Source organism: Myotis nattereri (genome assembly GCF_964212035.1).
Source record: "Myotis nattereri genome assembly, chromosome: X".
Lineage (NCBI taxonomy): Eukaryota > Metazoa > Chordata > Mammalia > Chiroptera > Vespertilionidae > Myotis > Myotis nattereri.
The window spans coordinates 150509584-150533953 of NC_138078.1; the positions used below are offsets into that span (position 1 = coordinate 150509584).

At 37.0% G+C, this 24370-nt stretch overlaps 1 protein-coding gene and 1 pseudogene across 2 annotated transcripts in view; one reads left to right on the forward strand and one right to left on the reverse strand.

Annotated features, from left to right (window-relative positions):
* The window catches only part of EFHC2 (EF-hand domain containing 2), a gene marked incomplete at its 5' end in the record, with an annotated part of 114231 nt that overhangs the window by 54309 nt on the left and 35552 nt on the right, over positions 1–24370 (forward strand). The gene's annotated exons all lie outside the window — the stretch shown is intronic.
* LOC308511010 (peptidyl-prolyl cis-trans isomerase A-like) lies at positions 9404–9896 on the reverse strand (annotated as a pseudogene). The gene has a single exon. The product of its transcript is annotated as a peptidyl-prolyl cis-trans isomerase A-like (transcript).

The following is a 24370-nucleotide window of genomic DNA, read 5'->3' on the forward strand; positions in this document are numbered from 1 at the left end:
CACCACCCACGACACATTGCTACATTTGCACTGCTGCCAAGGGCTCAGTTTTACTGCAGCCATTACTACCACTGCTTTTGGCAACCTTGAGTCCTTTGCCACTCCAGAAAGCTGGACCATTCTGACACCAAACATGGCCCACACCTAGCTGGTTTTGCCTGCTAATCCATTCCAAGTTAAAGTCTCATGTATGTAAACTTCTCATTGGTGGAGCCTGAGCCACCTGCATGTTTTCAACTGCACAGAAGACTGGGAAATTGAGCTCTGACTTCCATGTTGGAGTAATGGGGAACATGATGTGAGAATTTCCCCAAATATAGAAGGATGATTTAAAAGCCAGTCAGTGAAAGAAAAATACTACATGATCTCACTCATTTATGGATAATAAAGACCATTATAAACTGATGAACAAAAGTGGACACAGAGGCAGAGCAACCTCGAACAGACTGTCAAACTACAGCGGGAAGGCCGGGGGGGGGGGTTGGGGGGCGGGGGGGGGTGGTAAGAGATCAACCAAAGGACTTGTATGCATGCATATAAGCATAACCAATGGACACAAGACACTGGAGGGTAGGGGAGGCCGGGGGGAGGTCAAGGGGGGGAAAAAAGGAGACATATATAATACTCTTTGTAATACTTTAAGCAATAAAACAAAAATTTTTAAAAAAGGTACCCTTTTTGTTTGCCACTATAGCAAATCTAAGCCAAGATGAGACAAACAGGGAATATAAAATGTTGACATTAAGGACTAAAATCCTTGTTTGTAACCAAATCAAATAAAATATTTGCCTAGTTTAGCAATTTGCAGATACTGGTCTGATCCACCAAGCAGTTAAAATACAAAGTCCTCTCCTACACTCTGTTCCTTAGGCAATCTCTGATACACCTTTCTGAATATAAATTGCCTAAATGAAAGTTTTGGATTCAATTCAAGTTCCTGGATTGAAAGCTGACAATTGTATTTTGTTTGGCTTTTGTTTGGTGTTTTTAAAATTAGGAGTTTAAATGTAAAAACCTATATATCTGGCACCTCTTGAAAAGTAGAATCTGAGCCTGCATTTCCCCGTGGCAGCACCCGGTTGGGGGTGAGTGGCAGCTGCCCAGCTCAGACAGAGCCTGTTCTCTGCATGTTTTCCAGTCTCTACAATTCCTCATTGTCTTATACCTTCTCCAGTTATTTTACCTGCAGACTCTAGTAGGCACTCAACTAGGTAACCCTTGGATTAGATCATTATAAGGTTCCTTCCAGCCGTAAAATCCCATTATTTTCTTACCCGTAGGTATAGTGGAAATAGGCATTTAGGAATCACTGATTAAAGAGCCCAAAATAGAACTGAAGACTGCTTTTTAAATTAGAACCAGAATATGATTGTGTATCTAAAAATCCAAAAGACTTCATTTAAAAATGATTAGAACTATTAAAAGTAGCCGAGGCCGGTTTGGCTCAGTGGATAGAGTGTCGGCCTGCGGACTGAGGGGTCCCAGGTTCGATGCCGGTCAGGGGCATGTGCCTGGGTTGCGGGCACATCCCCAGTGGGAGATGTGCAGGAGGCAGCTGTTTGATGTTTCTCTCTCATCGATGTTTCTAGCTCTCTGTCTCTCTCCCTTCCTCTCCGTAAAAAATCAATAAAATATATTAAAAAAAAAGTATTCAGGAAAGTAGCTAAATGCAAGAAAACGACCTAAAGAACAATAGTAACCAGTTAGGAAATGTTATGTAATGGGGGATACTATTCACTGCAGCAATAAAAAATCATGAAATACCTGGGAATAAATTGGACAAGAAATGTGTAAGACTAAAATGAATACAATTTCAAACCTTTATTATATATATCTCTGAATGGGAAGACGCTATTGCAAAAATTTTAATCTGCCCAAATTATTGTAGATTTGAAGCAGTTCCAATCAGAGTTACGGTGTGAGTTTCTGTTATTGCTGTTAGATTTTATTTGGCTTTGTGGGTTTAGGGGAAGAGAAATTGGCTCATTGAGTTTTTGTTTTTTGCTGGTTATTATATTTTTAAATCTTTATTGTTGAAAGTATTACATATGTCCCCTTTTGGTTCCTCAAGAAAAAAAAAGGGATTGAGAAATGTTGAAAAAGAAGAATATTGAAGTTTAGGTACTAGAATTTAATATAGCTTATAGATATTTGAAAATATCAAAATGCACTAATAGCGAAATAAACCAAAATATCAGTGGACTAGAGTATAAAGTCCATAAAAGACCCATTTTATGGACTTTATTGAAAGATATATAGAGAACTTTTCATCAGTGGAGAAAGAATGGATTATTAATAAAGGTTTTAGTGACAATTGATTGGAAAACACTGAATACACTTTTATGTTGTGGTAGGGCACAGTTTCCAAAAACCTTGAAGAAAAAGTTGACTGTATTGACTACAGGAAAATTTTGCATTTCTCTATAGCAAAAGATACCATAAAAAATTTAAAGATAAGGGATAGACTGAGAGAAAATATTTATAACCAGTATAAGAACCTAGGGATTAACATTCAAGATTTATGAAAAACTCCTATGAAATCAACCTACAAAAAAAATGTGTTAAGGACAGAAATAGACAATTCTCAGACAAAATACAAATAGTTTTTAAACCTATAAAATGGAGCCTAATAATGGTACAAGCTGAAATAACAATGAAATATAATCTTCATGGAATATTATATTGGCAACATTTAAAAAGAATAACATAAATGACTGCAGCATGTGGGATAACAGGTATGCTCACTTTCTATTGATAGGAATTGAACTTGGTTCAACATTTTGGAGGACAAATGGCAGCATCATGTCAAATATTTAACCCATTTACTTGTTAATTTCACTTTTAGAAACATCCTATATAATCAAAGGCTAATATGCAAATCAACCAAATGGCAGAATGACTGGTCGCTATGATGCGCACTGACCACCAGGGGGCAGATGCTCAATGAAGGAGCTGCCCCCCGGTGGTCAGTGAGGTCCCACAGGGGAGCGTCACTCAGCCAGAAGCTGGACTCATAGTTGGCGAGTGCAGCAGTGGTGGCAGGAGCCTCTCCCGCCTCTGCAGCAGCACTAAGGATGTCTGACTGATGGCTTAGGCCCACTCCCCACTAAGCTGTCAGTCGGACATCTCCCGAGGGCTCCCGGACTGCACAGGGCTCAGGGCGGGCTGAGGGACCCCCCAGGATGCACGATTTTTGTGCACTGGGTCTTTAGTTTTATTAAGAAAAAAAAATGAAAAAAAATGCATTGTAATAGATGTTTGAGTTTGTGCACACACAATAGTTATTGCAACAAACTGTAATAGCAAAGATTTTGGAAAAAAATCAAATACCCAATAATAGGGGAATAGTTAGACACATTCTGTTGCATTACTTTAAGACAGTGCTATTTAACCCTGAGAAAGAATGAGATAGACCAAATATGCATACCCGAAGGAAATGTTCAATGTATTAGTTGAGATTGACTAAGCAATACTGCAATCACAACTAAACCCCGAATCTCAAGGAATTAAATTAACAAAGGATTATTTCTTGCTTACTCTCTGTATCCATTGTTCTTGTCAGGGATTATTTTTCATAGGATCTACTCAGGGACTGAAGCTGATGGAACAGCCACTACTTGAATGTACTGATCACTCTGCCAGAGACAGAGGAGAACTTTGGAGGGTTGAGGCCAACACATTATTAGCTGAGAAGAAATACATATCATTTACTCTCTTAATTCATTGATGAGTACTAGTCACATAGCCCCATCCGTATGCTCAGAAGAAAGAGGGAAACCAGATGTTGGTGAGTAGCACCAATGGCTACCATATATACGTCATGCTGTTTTGTAGATAAAGCAAAATTCAGGAGTCTGTATAATATGATCCTATTTATGCCTAAAATCTAAAGGTTATGTGTGCATGTATATTTATATAAGTATTTCAAGGATTGTGTATCCTTTGAAGATATCCTAGCAGGCTACATGCCAAGCTGTTAATGGAGTATGCCTCATTCTTTGATTTTTTTTTTTTTTAACAATGAAGCAATTGTTAAAAAATAAAAAGATAAAAACAAATAAAACCAAAAAGCCTGGGCAAAGAGCACTGAACATTTTTTTCTTATTTCTTGCTTCAGTTTCCAGAAAGAGCTAATGGCAAATGCTGGCAGAATGTTCTGAGCAAAAGTCAAGAGTCTTAGAATCATAGAGTAGTTGTTTCACTTGAAGCTCCACTCTAATTATTGATTAGGATCATATAACTTCTGTCTATTTATTAAAATTATTATCCCGTGGCCCAGAATATTTTATCTTAACATTATAAAATTCTAGGTCTTTAAAAATAAATGTGGGGATGAAATAGTTCTTATAATTTTCATCAAATTAGCAACAAAGTCTTAGCCATTCATTTCCCCCCAGCATTTCATGAAAAATTTAAAACATTCAGAAAATTGGATAGTATTGAGCAATGACCACTTAAGCCCATCACTTGGAATGCATCATTAATATTTTACCATTTAGGCATACCTTGGAGATATTATGGGTTTGGTTCTAGGTCACTGCAATAAAGCCAATGTTGCAATAGAGCCACTCACACAAATATTTTGGTTTCCCAGTGCATCTTAAAGTTACATTTGTACTACAATGTAGTGTGATGATATTATGTATAAAAACAATGTACCGTGTATACCTTAATTAAAAATACTTTATAGCTAAAAAGATGCTAACCATCATCTAAGCCTTCAGAGAGTCCTAATATTGTTTGCTGTTGGAGGGCCTTACCTTGATGTTGATGGCTGCTTATTGATCAGGCTGGTGATTGCTGAAGGGTGGGGTAGCTGTGGCAGTTTATTAAAATAAGACAACAGTGATGTTTGCCACATCATTAGCCTCTGTCTTTCATGAACAATGTCTCTCAAACCCTGCCACTGCTTTATCAACTAAGTGTATATAGTGTTATGAATGTTCTGCTGTTCACCTTGCACTTTCATTATGGAGACAGCTTCTTTCCTTCAACCTCACGAACCAACCTCTGCTAGCATCACACTTTTCCTGTGCAGCTTCCCCCCTCCCTCAGCCTTCAGAGAATTGAAGAGTTAGAGCCTTGCTCTGGATTAGGCTTTAGCTTAGGAGAATGTTATGGCTGGTTTGATTTCCTATCCAAAACCATTAAAACTTTATTCATATCAGCAATAAGGCTGGTAAGCTTTCTTATTCATATGTTCACTGGAGCAGCACTTTTAATTTCCTTCAAGAACTTTTCCTTTGCATTCACAGCTTGGCTGTTTGGTGCAGGAGGCCCAGCGTTCCACCTGTCTTGGCTTTAGACATGCGTTGCTCACTAAGCTTAATCATTTTCTAGCTTTTGATTTAAAGTGAGAGATGTTCGACTTTTCCTTTTACTTGAACACTTAGAGGTCATTGCAGTTCTTAATTGGCCTAATTGCAATATTGTTGTGTCTCAGGGAACAGGGAGGCCCTAGGAGAGAGAGAGATGAGGGATTGGCTGGCCAGAGGAGCAGTAGGAAAACACGCAATATAATAAGTTCACCATCTTATATGCGTGCGGTTTGTGGTTCCCCCAAAACAATTACAATAGTAACATCAGAGTTCACTGATCACAGATCATCGTAACAAATATAATAATGAAAAAATTTGAAATATTGTGAGAATTACCAAAATGTGACACAGGGACACAGAATGTGCAGATGCTGCTGGAAAAATGGCTGCAATAGACTTGCTTGATGCAGTTTTTCAAAACCTTCGATTTTTTTGGGGAAAAAGCAATATTTGCAAAGCGCAATACAGTGAAGCACAGTAAAATGAGGTATGCCTGTATTTGGCATACCCCCATTCATACATCTCTCCATTGATACATCCCATCCATTAATTCATCTTAACTATGGTCCATTTCAAAGAAAAGCATAGTCATCAGTTATTGCCTTCTAAATACTTCAGCATGCTTACCATTTATTTACAGCATTTTTTCTTTTGGTGGAAAATTACTGTCCAATAAAATGCACAAACCTTAAGTGTACATTTGCTGAGTTTTGGTAAGTACATATACCTGTGAAAACCCAAATCCCTATTAAAATATAGAACATGACTATCAACCCAGAAAGTTTATTGCACCCCATCCCAATCAATCTCAGCCCACATTCCCCATTCAAAAAGCAATCACTATTCTAATTTTTTTCACTGTGGATGTATCTTTCCTGTTCTAAAATTTCGTATAATTGGGATTAGACAGCACATATCCTTTTGCGGATTCTCTTTTTCAGTATGATTTAAAGGTTCATCCATATTGTTGAGTTGTATCCGTAATTCATTCTTTGTGTTGCCGAGTAGTATTCCATTGTATGACTATACCACCATTTGTTTATTCTTTGCCCTGCTGATAGATACCTGGGTTAGTTCCATTTTTAGGCTAATATAAATAAACTGGCTTTGAACATTCTTGTTCAAGTCTTTTTGTGAACATACATTTTTATTTCTCTCCATGAATGGAATTGCTAGAACATAAGCATATGTTTAGCTTCATAGGTAACGTCCAGACCTTTTACCAAAGTGGCTGTACCAGTTTACATTCCCCCTAACAGTGTATAAGGGTTCTAGTGGCTTCACAACTTTATCAGCATTTGATATTGTTAGTTTTTTTAATTTAATTTTTGGTAGATATGTAGTAGAGCCTGTTTCATTGTAGTTTACATTGCATTTTCCTCATAACCTATGATGTTGAGCACTTTTTAAAATGTGGTTATTGACCATTTGTATATCTTTTCTTGTGCAGAGTCTTTTCAAATCTTTTGCCAATTTTTATTGGTTGTTTGTTGTATGACTGAGTTATAGGAGTTCTTTATATTTTCTGGACACTAGTCATTGGTCAGATATACATTTTGGAAATATATTTCTCCCAGTCTATGGCTTTCCTATTCACTTTCTCAGTGTTGTCCTTTGATGAGTACTGTATACATTTTAAATTTTTTAAAATATATTCTTATTGATTTCAGAGAGGGAGAGAAAGGGAGAGAGAGAAACATCAATGCTGAGAGAGAATCATTGATCGGTTGCCTCCTGCACACCCCACACTGGGGATTGAGCCCACACCCAGGCATGTGCCCTTGACTGGAATCGAACCCGGGACCCTTCAGTCTACAGGCTGACACTCTATCCACTGAGCCAAACCAATTAGGGCTACATTTTAAATTTTGATGAAGTTTAAGTTGTCAATCTTGTTTTATGGTTATTGCTTTCTGTAATCTATTTAACATGTTTTTAGTATTTAAGGTGTTTAAGATGTTTTTGGCTACCTCAAAGTCCTTGATATTCTCCTATGTTTTTCTCTAATAGTTTTATGATTTTAGCTTTCACTTTTAAGCCTATGATTCCTCTCAAATTAAATTTTGTATATGCTGTGAAATAAGCATGAAGATTTATTTTACTTAAATTCTTAAAATGCTTATTTGAAATTCTTATGGACCTGAATATTTTATATTAAAGTTAAAAAAAATAACAGTTCCACAGATTTACAATATAATTTTGAAATGGAAGAATTTAAAAATTTTTCAAATTCTTATTAAATTAGTCGCAGTATCTGACCATTCATTTTTTTTCTTATTCTGTGGCATAGTTTTGCTTATTAAAATTGAAATTTTTCTTTGCAAAAGAAGCTGAAATGCTGTTTTTAAAATAATTTTCTCACATCTTATACTTTTTAACAATTTCCTTATGTAATAAATTCTCACTTCTTGAGAACTGAAGTATCCTCATGAAATTGATATTCTACTTAACTGAGGAATGCTACATACCAATGATCTTATTAATTGAAGGAAACTATATGCCACACAAATATGGCAGATTGTTGTTTTTTCAAAATATATTTATTGAGTTTTTACAGAGAGAAAGGGAGAGGCATAGAGAGTTAGAAACATCAATGAGAGAGAAACATCGATCAGCTGCCTCCTGCACACTCCCTACTGGGGATGTGCCCGCAACCAAGGTACATGCCCTTGACCGGAATCGAACCTGGGACCCTTCAGTCCCCAGGCCGATGCTCTATCCACTGAGCCAACCCGGTCAGGGCCAGATTGTATTTTTTAAAATGGCTACAACAGTATCTCCCACCTAACATGTTAATCTAAAATGTGAACTTGACACTCTTTCCAATGAAGAGTGGGGTCTGTGTTATTTCCCCTTAAATCTTGAGTGTCTTGTGATTCTCATGTAACCAATAGAATGTCACAGAAGTGACACTGTGTGACTTCGGAGGACAGGTCAGAAAAGATGACGCAGCTCCTGCATTGTCTGCTGTGACACTTGCTTTTGGAGCCCAGGCCGTATGGAGAAACCATGTGCAGTTGGTAACTCAGTTGACAGCAGTGTTGTTGTTTTTTTTTAATTTCTAACATTTTTCATCTCTTTTCTTATCTCATCCATCAGTTCTTGCATTCTGTCTACTTTTTGCACTAGAGCCCTTTGCATATTAACTATTTTTTTAAAATATATTTTATTGATTTTTTACAGAGAGGAAGAGAGAGAGATAGAGAGAATTAGAAACATCGATGAGAGAGAAACATCGACCAGCTGCCTCCTGCACACCCCCACTGGGGATGTGCCTGCAACCAAGGTACATGCCCTTGGCCGGAATCGAACCTGGGACCTTTCAGTCCGCAGGCCGACGCTCTATCCACTGAGCCAAACCGGTTAGGGCATATTACCTATTTTAAGTCCACAGTGTGATAATTACAACACCCTTGCAATATCTGAGTCTGATTCTGAGGTTCTGATGGTTGCTCTGTATCTTCAAACTGTTTTTTTTTCTTTAAGTATGCCTTGTAATTTTTTGTTGAAAGCCAGAAATGATAAACTGTGTAAAATAAATTCTGGTAACTAGACCTTTAGTGATGTGGTGGTAAGGTGTGAGGTAAGGGGATTCTCTATTGCTAGGATTAGGTCTTCATCATTTAGTGTGCCTCTGTCCCTTGTTTGTGAACTTCAGAAGGAACTTTCAATTCTCTCCCCACCTTCCCCCCTCCCCCCCGCACGGTGGGACAGGATGGCTGGAGGGAGCTAGATTTGGGTATTTCCCTTTCCCACATGGAAGGCTCAGGGGAGCTATAGTTGAGTAATTCCCTTGCCCCAGGTCAGGTAGCCTCTAGTAAAGGCTAGCGCAGTAGGTTAGACTCTGGTAATATAATTTATCCCTTTTTTTGTGTGTTGTTGTTGTTTAGCTCTTATTTCATTATCATAAACTTTACTCTGCAATCCAGCTAGATGGGGATGGGGATAAGAAAAACATGGAACCCAATGAACTGAAGCAAGAATGCAAAGATCATAAGATACTCTAAGCAGATGGGGGTTAAAGGGTGCTCTCCTGAGCTACAGAGGAAATGGTCTGGTGGTTAAGATAAAACGAGACAAATGTATTAGAGTTCTCCAGAGTCAGCCATGGTGATCTTCTTGCTTCTCTTGCCATTCCTGGACCCAAAGTGCTCCATGGCTTCCACAATATTCATGCCTTCCTTCACCTTGCCAAAGACCACGGGCTCATCATCCAACCATTCAGTTTTGGCAGTACAGATGAAAAACTGGGAACCCCTAGTGTTGGGTCCAACATTTGCTATGGACAAGATGCCAAGACCTGCATGCTTCAGGATGAAATGATCATCATCACATTTCTCCCCATAGGTGGACTTGCCACCCATGCCATGATGGCATGTGAAGTCACCACCTTGGGACATAAATCCTAGAATTATTCTGTGGAAGCAGGAACCTTTATAGCCAATCCTTTCTCCCCAGTGATCAGAGCACAACATTTTTCTGCTGTCTTTGGAACTTTGTCTGCAAACAGCTCAAAGTAGATGCGGCCCAAGGGCTCTCCTGGATGGTAATGCCGAAGAACAAGGTGGGGTTGATCATGGTTGGGCATGGGCAGCATCTGCAAGGCCTAAAATAGCTTGTCTTGAGGGCGGGCCTTGTTAAGAACAGAATGTTATGGCATATTTCTTTTTAAAAAAATACATTTGTATTGATTTCAGAGAAGAAGGGAGAGGGAGAGAGATATGGAAACATCAATGATGAGAGAGAATCATGGATCGGCTGCCTCCTGCACGCTCCAAACTGGGGATCGAGCCCGCAACCCAGGCATGTTCCCTGACCGAGAATTGAACTATGACCTCCTGGTTCATAGGTTGACCCTCAACCACTGAGCCACTCAGACTGGGCGTTCTGGCATACTTCAAAATGGTTACTTTCTGCCTCTCCGTGCCAGAAACCAGAGGGGACTTTTCTTAGTATTCTCTGTGAGAACCTGATTGAGTTTCTGGAAATAAAACTCACAAGTGTGTGTGTGGGGGTCCCCTTGATGACTACCTTCCCTGGGAGTTTTTATCTCTTAGATTTGTCTACACTGAGCCTCCAGAATTTTGTCAGTTACAGCTCAGATTTTCCTACTCCAGTTCCCATGGAGATTTCTGCTTGTAGGTTTCTGCTCCTGTAAGTCGTGACTCTCTGTAGCTGCCTCTCTGCCTTTTTAATTTTGGGGCAGTAGTTTGTCCTCACTTCTTTGATGGATCTAAGAAGAGTTGTTGATTTTTCATTCAGATTTTTACTTCCCAAATTGTTTTTTAAAGCAATTGTATCATTTTTCATTTTTACCAAGAGTCTTTGAGAATTTCAGCTCTTCCACATGCTTGCTTACTACTCTTGGTATGGTCTGTCAGTTTAATTTTAGACAGTCTAATAGATGTGTAGTAGTTTCTCATTGTGGTTTTTCATAAGCTTATTTGCCATCTATAAATCTTCTTTGATGAACCTTCTGTTCAAGTCCTTTGCCCATTTTTTGAGTTATTTTGTTGTTTCTGAGTGTGAGAATTCTTTATATATTCTGGATACATTTTCTCATCAGATAGATGATTGCCAAATATTTTCTGTTTGTAAGTGGCTTGTGATTTTATTTCCTTAAAAGGGTTTTTGAAGAGTAAAAGTTTTAAATTCAGATTAAGTCAAATTTATTAGTTTTTGCTTTTGTGGACCATGCTTTTCATCTTGTATCTAAGGAATCTTTCACTAATTCAAGTCCACAAAGATTTTCTATGTTTTCTTCTAGAGGAATTATATTTTTAGGTTTTACATTCAGGTCTATGATCCACCTTGAGTTAATTTTTTATTTGTGGTATAAGTTATGAGTTAAAGTTTTGTTTGTTCATATGTAGATATGTAACTTTTTCTGCACCATTTGTTGGGGGGAAAAAACTGCTTTTTCCACTGAATTGCCTTAGAACTGTTGTTGAAAATCATTTGTCCACATATGAATGGGCCCATTCTGGACTCTACTCTGTTCCATTGAGCTATTTGTCTATCTTATCACTGATACCACATTTTCTTGATTGCTGTATCTTTACAATAAGTCTTAAAATCAGGTAATGTTAGTCCTCCAGCTTTATTCTTTTTAAAAGTTAAATTTGCTATACTGGTATTTCCTTTTGAACTTTGGGATCAGCCTGTCAATTTCTACAGCAAAACTGATTGGGATTTTGATGACATTTGCATTGAATCTATAGATAAATTTGTCAGCAGTATTGAGTCTTCTGATATCTCTTCATTTATTTGGGAATTAATTTGTCTCAGAAATATTTTATAGCTTTCAGGGAGCAGATCTTGCACATCTCTTATCAGATATATTCCTGAACGTTGCATATTTTTGATACCTTTGTAAATCTTTATTGTCGAGAGTATTACAGATATCTCCCCTTATTTCTCCCATTGCCCCCCTCCACCTGGTTCCCGCCCCACCCCAGGCCTTCACCATCCTATTGCCTGTGTCCATGGGCAATGCATATGTGCACATAAGTCCCTTGGTTAATCTCATCCCATCCCTCACCCTTTCTTTTGGAGATTTGTCAGTCTGTTCCGTGCTTCCATGCCTCTGGTTCTACTTTATTGATCAGTTTATTTTGTTCATTAGATTCCACATATAAGTGAGATCATGTGATATTTATCTTTCTCTGACTGGCTTATTTTGCTTAGCATAATAAAGATCTGGACACAGCCCAAGTGCCCATCAGTAGATGAGTGGATAAAAAAACTGTGGTACATTCACACAATGGAATAGTATGCAGTTGTGAAAAAGAAGGATCTATTACCCTTTGAGACAACATTGGAGGGACCTGGAGAGTATTATGATAAATTGTATTGTTTTTAATTTCAGTTTCCAATTGTATATTTCAAGTATGATATTTATATATTGATCTGATATCCTGCTACATTGTTAAACTCACCTATTTGTCCTAGTCACTTTCTTTTTATTCTACATTGACACTCATATTGTCTGTGAATAAAAGCAGTTTTACTTTTTTATTTCCAAACTGGATTTTTTTCTTGTTTTATTTTAAGAAATGTCAGTACAGTGTTAAATAGAGGAGGTGAGAGATAAAATTGTTCTCTTGTTTCTTAAATTAGGGGCAAGATATTCGATCTTTCAACACTAAGTATATTGTTAGTTAAGAATTTTTATCAGATTGAGGAAGTTCCTTTCTGTTCCTACATTGTTAAGTGTTAGATTTTATATCCAGTCCTTTTGCTATATCTATTGAGATGATTATATTGGTTTTCTGTTCAGGTTTGTTAATATGGTAATTTATATTGATGGATTTTTGAATGATAATCCTTGCATTTCTGGGATAAACTCCACTTGTTCATTATGTTATTTTTCTTTTATATATGGTTGTATTGGATATACTAAAATGTTGTTTAAAGTTTTTGCATCTATTTTCATGAAACCTCATAGAATGAGTTGCCTGCCTGCAATGGTGGCCAGATCACTTTATTTTATATTATAAGGGACCATGGTCTTTTCCATTATTCATATTTATTTTTCCATGATTTACATTTATCTTTTTTTAATCTTTAATATTATTTTGTATATATTTTATTATATGTAAAAGTACAATACTATAAGCATATTATTATTAAGTAATATATGACGGTGACAGCTCAAAAACATTTTTAATGGAGGAGTGATAAAAAAATTTTGGAAAACAGTCCTGGCAGATGTGGCTCAGTTGATTGTCCTGTGCCCCAAAAGGTCGCTGGTTTGATTCCTGGTCAGGGCACAACCTGGTTTGATGCCCAGCTTGCAGGCTGGATCCTAGATTGGGGTGTGTGTGGGAGGCAGCTGATCAATGATGTTTCTCTCTCGCCCTCTTCCTTTCTCTCTCTCAAATCAATAAAAAAAAAATTCAAACATTTTGGAAAACACTGCTGCATATAACACTTCTAGCCAGCAGGTCTAGACTTTCTCATAGGTCTCAATCTGTCCCACCTAGAACACTTTACTATTAGTCTTTGAGGTTGTATTGGACACTTACATAAAACCTCATTTCATCCTTAAAATAAGCCTTTAAGGCAAACTCATTAGTTAGCACAAGGTCGCAGAGCTAATTAAGGGCAGAGCCAGGATTCAGACCTAAGTCTGTTTGATTCCAAATCTGATATTTTCTCTTTTCAACTTAGATGAAATTGTAATAATGAAAAATTTTAAAGACTAAAATTTACAGAAATTGGAAATGTTGACATTTTTTGCATTTTCTTTTTTATCTTTCTTTTAAAAAGATAAGAAGTGGATATATAGCTAAAGCCCTCGTCCCAAATCTCTTTCCCTTACCATTATCAAGATGTGTATATAATCCCCATACTTAATTTTTTCCATATGCATATCCATAAATAATTTATATTGTTTTGTGTTCTTAAAAATGTTCACAATGGCACAACACTGTATATATCCTTTGGTAACTTTCTGTTTTCAATCAATATATGATATTTTTTTTAAAAATATATGTTTTATTGATTTTTTACAGAGAGGAAGGGAGAGGGATAGAGAGTTAGAAACATCGATGAGAGAAACATCGATCAGCTGCCTCCTGCACACTCCCCACTGGGATGTGCTCGCAACCAAGGTACATGCCCTTGACCAGAATCGAACCCGGGACCCTTGAGTCCTCAGGCCTATGCTCTATCTACTGAGCCAAACGGTCAGGGCTCAATATATGATATTGAGAAATTTCCATATGAATACATGTAGATCTAGTTCATTTATTCTCATTGTTTGACAGTACTCCATTTTATGAATGAAAACAGTTTATCATTTTTCCCCTTATATTAGTTTCCTGTGGCCACTGTAGCAAATTGCCACAAACTAGGTGGCTTAAAACAACAGAAATTTATTTTCTCACAGTTATGGAGGCAGATACCCCAAATCAGTACTATTGGGCTGAAATCAAGATGTTGTTGGCAGGGCCTTGCTCCCTCTGGAGTTTCTAAGGGACAATCTGATCCTTGCTTCTTCCAGTTTCTGGTGGCTACTGGCATTCCTCGGCTTGTGGCCACATTAATCTCTGCCTCTGCCTTTTCATCATCATCTCGTCCTTTCCTCCTCCTCTTCCTCCTCCTCCTCCTCCTCCTCCTCCTTTCTCCTTCTCTTGTTCACTCTCTCTCTCACTCTCTCTCCCCTCGCTTTCCCTCCTTCCCTCCCTCCCTTTCTCCCTCCCTTCTTCTGTCCTTCTCTCCCTCCCTCCAGTCTTTCTTGTAAAGAAATATGCCTGAGATGACAATTGGGGCCCACCTGAAGAATCCAGGATAATCTAGGGCAGCGGTTCTCAACCTGTGGGTCGAGACCCCTTTGGGGGTCGAACGACCCTTTCACAGGGGTCGCCTAAGACCATCGGAAAACACATATATAATTCCATATTGTTTTTGTGATGAATCACTATGCTTTAATTATGTTCAATGTATAACAATGAAAATACATCCTGCATATCAGATATTTACATGATGATTCATAACGGTAGCAACATTACAGTTATGAAGTAGCAACGAAAATAATTTTATGGTTGGGGGTCACCACAACATGAGGAACTGTATTTAAAGGGCCAGAAGGTTGAGAACCACTGATCTAGGGAATCCCTCAAATTCGAGATTAATAAACTAACTACATCTGCAAAGACTTTTTTTAAGTGGAGTAACATTTATAGGTTTCAGAGATTAAGATCTGTTATCTTTGGGGGCCATTTTCTAGTCTCCTACTGTTTTGCTATTACAGATGGCTTTAAGGGAATACACATATCTTTGTGAACATGTGAAGTTTCTCTAGAAGGGAAACATAGAAGTAGAATTGCTGGGCTATAGGCCGTGAATATCTAAGGATTGTTAAATTATTCTTCAAAGTGGAAGCACCAATTTATAGTTTCATATTTTGCATATTGCTCATTTTTCTGTTGGGATTCAAGTTTTATTGCTTTGTTTTTGATACATTTTGGGTATGAGTTCTTTGTCGGTTATATGCATTGCAGATACATTCCCTTTGTGGGCTTCTCTTTGTGGCACTTCCTGTATGGTACCTTTTGCCATATGGCAGTTTAGATTTTTAATTGTAAATGGACTTATCCACTTTTTTAGTTTATGGTTTGTGAACTTTACATTCTCTTTAAGAAATTATGCCCTACAGTTTAGCTCAGTGGATGGAGTGTCGGCCTGTGGACTAAAGGGTCTCGGGTTCGATTCCGGCCAAGGGCACATGCCCTGGCTGCAGGCTGGATCCTCCCACCCCCAGTAGGGGGTGTGCTGGAGGCAGCCAATCAATGATTCTCTCATCATTGATGTTTCTATCTCTTTGTCTCTCTTCCTTCCTCTCTGAAATCAATAAAAAATATATATTAAAAAAAGAAATTATGAATGCTATTTGAATTGCCAGTTGTTCCAGCACCATGCATTAAGTCTGTCCTGTTCCCGATGGTTTGCATGGACACATCTGACACATTTCATGGTCCCATATCTATATGAATTGATTTCTAAGCTCTGTTTTTGTTAAGTTTGTCTATTTGTCTCTCCCTAAGTGGTACTACGTGTTTTAATTTGTTACCATATATAGCAGGGTTCTAATTTTTCTCCTTCTGACAATTCCTAGGTCTTTAATTTTCTATATTAATTTCATGACTACTTTTTCTAGTTCTTTAAAAAACCAGATTGGATTTTGACTGGAATTATGTTGAATTTATAGATTAATTGGGGGCAGAATTGCTGTCACAATGAAATAAGTGATTTCCTATCCATGAATATAATATATATTATTTTAAAATGCTGTATAGTTTTGTTGCTATTGCAAATATTGTCTTTTTACTTTAACATTACATTTTCTAATTGGTTGTTTCTGGGGTATATGATTTTTATATTACTTTTTAATATGTTAATCTTATTTTTTCTTTTGAGTTCTCAGATTCTGTCAATTCTTTTGGGTTTTATTTTAGACCACATCATGTAAACTGTAAATAATGACAGACTTGCTTCTTCCCTTTTAAACCTTATAATTTTTTCTATTTTCTTTTTATATTGGCTAGAAGCTATAATACAATATGTAAGATGAATAGTAATAGCAAGTATCCTTATCATTTTCCTGACCAAAAGAGATATTTTTAATATCTCACCATTAACTGTTTTGCTTGTTATAGGTTTTTTTTAAAAAAAATAAAAGCAGATGTTTTATTCAGGATTTTCATATCCTTGTTCATAAAGGAAATAAGCTTATACTTTTTCTTTCTCATACTGTCTTTGTCCAATTTAGATATCATTGTTTTCTAATAGTCTCTAAAATAAGTTTCAGAATATTCATTATCAGTTTCTTAGAACAATTTGTGGGTTTTATTAGTTCTCTGTAAGTTTTGTAGAAGTTGCTGGACCTTTTTTGCGTGGGTAGATTTTTAGTGATTCACTTTCTCTTAGTGTAATACATCTTATTTCAGATTTCAATTTCGTCTAGAGTTGGTTTTGAAATTATATATTTTCTAGAAATGTTTCCATTTCATCTAAAAAATCATCACCATCTTTAGGCCTCTTGCTGTTGACTTGTGCCTTTTCTCTTTTGAAAAACTGATTTTACTAGAGTTGTTTATTTGGTTAGTTTTAAAAAGAACCAGATTTCAGTTTGCTAAGCTCTGTTTTTACTTTGTTTTCTATTTCATTAATTGCACTCTTGCTTTTATTAAACCCTTATTTCTGTTTTTCTCTTAATTTTCTGTGCTTATTTCCTGATTTCTTGAGTTGGACATTTGTTTCATTGACTATAAGTATTTTCTAAGAAATGCACTTAATGCTTTAATTTGCTTTCTGAGTACTGCTTTGGCTTTAGTGTTCATGGTCTTTCACATGTAAATATTTCCAAACGCTATTATCCTCTCTTGTGGGGCAATTAATTATTTATTTGTTTCAAAATTTGTGTGTGGTTAGCCTTTTAAAAATTCTTTATTTTCCTTTGTATTACATTTAGTGAGAGAGTATGGCTTGCATGATAATGATTTTTGGATACTTATTGAGGTCTGCTTTATAACTCTGGGAATGAACCCATATTTTCTGAAGTGTGTTTTTCTCATACTTTTGAAGTTTAACTGGGTAAGAAAATAATTCTAGATTTATAGTTATTTTACCTTGACCTGTTGAAGTTATTATTCTATTAGATCTTGGGCTCTCCTTTGTGGTTGTTCATAAGTCTCTTGTTAATATAATTGTTCCTGTGGTTGTCTTTCTCTTTGTTTGGGGGTTCTGAAATTTCATTGCAAGGTATCTTGGGACGATGTGTAACCCATTCAGTTTGAGAATTCTTCTAAGCCATTAGCTCTTCAAATATCTCTCTTGTCCGTTCTCTCACTTTTCCTTCTCAAACTCTCAATCTGTTCTCTCTTGTCTTTTTTCCAGACTTCTCCATCTTCTCCATGTCTTTTAACCTTTCATTCATTCTTTTTATTTATTTTTATTCTGTGCTGCATTTTTGTAATTTTCCTTAAATCCATCATCTAGTTTATTGATTCAATGACTGTACCTTCCAATTCCTTACGTGCTATTTAGATTTAAAAAAAAAATTTCTGTTCTTTTCTATGGCATCTTTTTTTATGCTTTCTCTATATTTTACCTCTTTATTCATTTTAAACACAATACTTTCATATTCCATTACTGTTTTTTGTTATATTGTCCAAAATTCATGGAGTACAATCCTTCTCTTATATCTGTTGACTCTCATGCAGAGGATTATTTCCTTTTATGTTTTCTAAGCTCATCTTAAGATAGACTTTCTTCCCCACTGCAGTGTTCTTTTACTTCTTGGATTGTCCCTTAAGACTAGTTTTTTGTTTTCTTGTGTTCAAATCTTTTTATTTTGAATTAATTATAGACTTATAGAAAAGTTTCCAAAATAGTACAGTTTCCATATGCCCCTCACCTGGCTTCTAATATTAACATCTTAAAATAATGAAATTATCAAAACCAAGAAATTAACATTGGGACAATACTATAAACTAAACACCATATTTGAATTTCACCAATTTTCCCACTAATGTCCTTTTTCTGTTCCAGGATCCTATCTAGGATCCCACATGGCACATTTAGTTGTTTTTCCTTCTTAGCCTTCTGTAACAGTTCCACAGTCTTGCCTTGTCTTTTATGACCTTGATATTTTTTGAAGAGTATTAATCAGTTATTTTGTAAAATGTCTTTCAACTTGGATTTGTATGTTTTCTCCTGGTTGGACTTAGATTATGCATGTTTGGCAGGAATACTACAGAAATGATTTTTCTTTCTTAGTGCATCATATTGAAGGATTCATGATGTCAATATGTCTTACTATTGGTGATACTGATTAAGATGGTGTCTGCCAGATTTATCCATTGTAAACTTACCATTTTTCCTTTTGTAGTGAGTAAATACCTTGAAAGAGATACTTTAAGACTATGCAAATCCTGCTTTTCTTCAACCTTTTCCCCACTAATTTTGGTATCCAACAATAGAACTTTCAGAGTAGTTTTGATTTTGCCTCCCCAGGTGGCTTATACACTGGACCTAATTTCACTTTAATTTTGATGTTAATTTATTGCTTTGGAATTTTCCACAGTAAGTGGGTCAAATAATTTGTATTCCAAATTCCTTTTAGACAGAATATTGGCTTTGAGTTCTCAGATAACTTATTATTATTATTTGTAATCAGAGACTCAGCAGAGAAAAGGCTCATTATCATACCTCTTGGCCAATGGGTAGAGTATATCAATCCTTTCATTTCAGTTGCACAGGTTTCATGTGTAGAAGTTCTGAATTGCTGCCCAACATGGCCAGAGGCCTTGTCTCTTGTGCCTGAGTGAGCATTAAAGTCCAAGCTTTTACCTGTTAATAGTGTTTGATTCCCACCTCCCCCAAGTCCCACCCTATTCGCTTGGACACCTTTCTCTCTGGCTGTCAGATACCTATTTGCCTTGGTACTTGGGATATTTTCTCTCTCTTGTTTTGCAAGCTCAGCAGGAGTTGGAGTTTTAATTGCTACCTTGGCTACCATTTTGCCACACACACACCTCTCTCCCATGCCATGTGGACTCTCTAAAATTACACTGGAGAAGATACTGACTAGACACATTATTATTATGGAATGTCACAGAATTATTCATACCTGTGCTGAAGTGGATTTGGCTTTGCTCATATAGACTTAGTTAAAATCAGCTCCACTATTTAAAAACCTTAATAACTCTCAGGGTTTTCTCTTTCTATTTTTGAAGCATGTCCATTCTTATAGCTTTGGGTTTTATGGGATGCTAGAAAAAATTCTTGGCATTTTAGAATAAATAAATCATATAATGTCGTGCCAAAACAGATAGACTATTTCTTATGTTTCTAAAGAGTGGAAAAAAGACCAACTCTTTTTCTGAGGTTTTATATATACATATATATTTATACTGTGTTTCTTTTATTTCTTTTTCCATAATTATATTCTTGTGGGAGTGGGTAAATCATTAACAGTGAAACTTCTATTTCATCCAAAATATAATGTTCTAATGGTCTCTTTTTTCAATGAAGTTTCTATGAATAAAAGCAAGGTAGCTATGTAGCCATCTAGTTGGGAACAGATGACCAGGTTAGTGCCACCCATGCTTTCTTCTTTCATTAGAGTCCAAATTTTGTTTGAAAAAAAAATGAGAAGTAACTAAATGTTAGTTTTTAGTTCCTCAGAGGGAGAATTATGATATAAAAATTATGATGTAAAATGAGAAAATACTACAGAGCAGAAGGAGAATGACACTTAGGCCACCATGAGGCAGGTCCTACCTGGCTGTTTTTCATTCAAGTAAATTTTGCTATCTAAAGTACTGGGTGTGGAAGACATGCCTCATAGTGTGTTTAGTCATGTGTGTTTATCATTCATCCATTCACTCATTCATTCATTCATTCAGTATACATATATTAGGTACTTACTCTGTGCCAGATCCCATAATGGGTGATTGAAGTAAATTTGGAGATGAATGAGCTGCCTTGGAGAATATCAGTCTTTTCTCTGAACCTCCATCACCCATTGTGAGATGTGGCATTGCTGTTTCTAAGCTGCTCAATCTGGGTCATTCTCTTCCCACACCATTTGGAAGGGCTATCTTCTTTGCTGTCCAGATTTCTCTTACCCCTGAATACATAGTCCAAATTATATTTCTTCTCTTAAGAAGTTCCTGACTTCCTAGCTCACAGTGTTCTGTGTCTCTTTGATCTCATTGCATTTATGACTGGTGCCACATCTTTTTATTCCCTCAGGCATGTTAGTTGAAGAATAAATGAACAGATGAACAAAGACAGTGCCTTTTGTTTGTATTCAATTTTCACTAACTTAGTAGTTAGGATTTTATTGAAAAGGGACTCCTAGACTGATTTTGGCATTTCCTGAAGGACAATTTATTCTATCACATACTAATAACTACAATAACAGCTAACACTTCTATGCTGCTTATCTTGTGACAGGTCCTATACAAAATGCTTTTAATATATGAACTAGAGGCCTGGTGCATGAAATTCATGCATGGGTAGGGTCCTTAGGCCTGGCCAGTGATCAGGGCTAATCTGTGGGGTGACTGGTGGGGTGATCAGGGGGAGGGGGCCCACTGGCACCTGCCTTGGCCAGCCTGGGGCCTGTGGGTTAGGGGAAGCTCCTGCATTGAGTGTCTGCCCCCTGGTGGTCAGTGCGCATCATAGCAACTAGTCGTTCCACCTGTTGTTCCACTATTTGGTCAATTTGCATATTAGGCTTCTATTATATAGGATATCCTCATAGCAATCCTGAAAAGTGGGTGCTATTTTCATTCCCATTTTGCAAGTGAGAAAGCTAAGCACAGAGAGGTTAAGGAACCTATACAAGATCACATATTAAGTTGCAGAGCTGGGATTTGCGCCAAGCAGTGTAGCAGTTTCATCATGAATTAAGAGTTATAGTAATATAGAGGGTAATGAAGGTAAATCCTACCACATACTAATAACTACAATAAGAGTTACAATAATAATTATTAGTAGATCTGGACTAGGCCCTCCTGGGGCAACTCTGTTCCATATGGCTCTCACTTTCCCCCAGGGAGTAGCAGCTAACCTGGGCATGTCATTTTCATGGAGGTGGCAGAAGTATAGTCAGAGAATGAAAAACATGGAAGGCCTCTTGAGGCCTAGATTTAGAACTAACACACCTTGACTTCCACATCATTGTATTGTCTAAGGCAAGTCCTGTTGTTGATCCCATTGTCAAGGAGCAGGAAAAGAATTGGGCCCCTTTACAAGGTGGAACAAAGTCACATGGGAAAGGTTGTGGATACAGGGAGGGGTAAAGCATTGAGGGTAGTGATATAACATCCCACAGAGGGGGGTGGAAATAACTGAGAAAAGCTCACCATTCCCTGAAGCATGGAGCCCCTTTCCCCTCTCCCCCATTCTGGTTGTATCTGCTGTCACTATGCTGGTTATTTCGGCCTCCAGGAGGCTTTGGCATGAAGTGGCTGGGCTAGTCACTGTTGCTGCAAATCAGCTCAGGGCAAATGACCCTGGGAGTGACCATTGTGTGGCCTGGGACGGACTGTGCTCCAGCATCTGCCAGAGTGGCTCTTTCCCACCCAGGGTGGGAAGCATGTCCCCTGAAGTGTCAGGGAAGTGAGGTTTGTGACTGACATGATCTTCCCCACTTTGTTTTATCTTAATTGATTCTTGCTCATTTTTCATTTTTTTGTAAGTAGAAATGTCAAACTCTTAATAGATGAGCATATTTGCTTTATTTTTAAAAATGTATTTTTATTCATTTCAGAGAGGAAGGGAGGGAAAGATAGAAACATCAGTGATGAGAGAGAATCATTGATCAGCTGCCTTCTGCACGCCCCCTACTGGGGAGCTAGTCTTCAATCCGGGCATGTGCCCCACCTGGAATTAAACCAAGACCTCTTGGTTCATAGGTCAATGCTCAACTGCTGAGCTGCACCAGCTGGGCTATTTTTTGATTTAGAGCCACTTATGTTTTATAGATGAGGATATCAACATATGGATTTCATGTATTACTTTTAAAACTGCTATTTTTAGGCTTGATGTTCTGTGGCTACACACCAGGATTCATTATATAATTTAAGTACAGGGTGTTTCAAACAAGGAGCCAGGAATAAGTTCTCAGACTGAAAATGATTTCTCACTGACATTGTAAAGTTTAAAAGTTCTAGCCACTGTCAAAATATAGTTGGGTCAAATTGCCTGGGTTGCGTCTATGACTTCTGATTCAGATAAGCGATTTAATTTTCATCCTAGTGCTGCCCTCTCCCAAGCTCAGAATACTTCATAGATGACCAAAATAAATCCAAAAGTACACTGCGAGAATAAAATATAAGAATTTTTCTACATCATATTCTGATAAGGAAGTGAATCATGGCATTCATTGATGGGCTTGTTTCTTCCTTTTCTGATTTATTTCTTGGCATAGGAGACCAGTTGCCTCAATGACAGTTTGTCAAATTGAGCAAAGGCAAAGGACCTACCCTGGAGCCTATATGTGATTATGGGGTCCTAGGGAAAGGTCACTGTATGGGTTGTGCAGAGTGTCAACTGCATAAATCTGGTGGCACCATGTATAAAGAGCCTCTTTTGGAGTTCCTATCAGTGGTTGGGGTATTGGGACAAAGGTTCCAACGTTTACTCTGCCACTTGGATTCTTCTTTCCCTACCAAACCCTGCACCAAATTGGCATCTTGGTCTCCAAATCAAAAAATTGTCTACCTCTCTCCTACCCTCCCTCTTTTCAGATTGACTTGGGCACATTTAATGAGGATGGATATGGTTGGATCCCTTTTCCCCTAAACTTCTCCCCCACCCTCCAATACACACATGCCCATCTGTGATAGAGCCTGTGGAGTTTGGTGCAGCACAGTCACATGACAGTGCCCAGACTGCTCTCAAGACCTCTTTGTAAAGTTGCACAGAGAAAAACAAAATGGTGCAGTACAGGGGAATCCATGCAGATTCCAAGAGTGATTTTATTGTATTAAAAATTGTTTTTTATTTATTTGTTTTTAGCAACTAGTTATGTAATGGTCAAAACTAGATGTATGATGGGCTCAGCAAGGGCAAGCCATTTGGAGAAGCAAACAGACCAAAATATGGAGATAAATTATATTAAAATGTATAAAACATACTTTCTGAATTAAAAATTAAACAGGAGGCACTCATAGGACACTGGACGCTGCAGACAACTTGGTGGTAAACCAGAAAACTATCTTTAGAAACATCCCCAAACAGAGAAAAACAAGAAGTAGATTAAAACAATGAGAAAGAAGAGAGCAGAAATGGAGGCAGAGAGGAACTGGACAAATGGAACCAAAGTAATAATAAAAAAATATATCTAGAAATTGAGAGAATTCACTCTTTTCCAAGAAAAATATATAAAACGAAATCACTAGATATACCCTGATAAACATTTAGAGGTAATAGTTAAGGGAACAATTTTATGAGCATCAAAGCAAAACATACACTAAACAAAGCTTAAAAACAGTATCACAGCCAGCAAAACGAATGATGTAAAAACCAGAAAGATAAGGCCTCAGGTAATGTAAGGAGACAATGGATTAAATATTCAGTGCTTTTGAGGGTAAACAAATTGGGGACAAGTTGTTTTTGTACATGGGAACAGTAGAAAATGTTTTTAAATCTGCAAGAAGACAAGATGTAATATAGTTTATTTAATAAATTACTCAAAATAATACATTATTTTATGAAATTACTCCAGAGAATAAAGAGAAAATAAAAATTAACTCAAGGGAGTCATTTTCTATTTAAAAATATTGGAAAGCATTTAACATTAAGACAGTTTACACATACATTTATACATCTAAATTCAAAGATAAAACACTATTTCAAGAGGTGAATGCTATTGCTAGAAAAATTGAAAAGGAAGATGACATGGTTTATACCACAGATAAAATAGCCAAGACTCAGAAAGAGAGAATGGGGAATGTAAGGGCTAAATTCCTCATATTCCATCTTGAAAGTAAAATTATCTTTCATCCTTATCTTTGAAAATTGGGAAGATA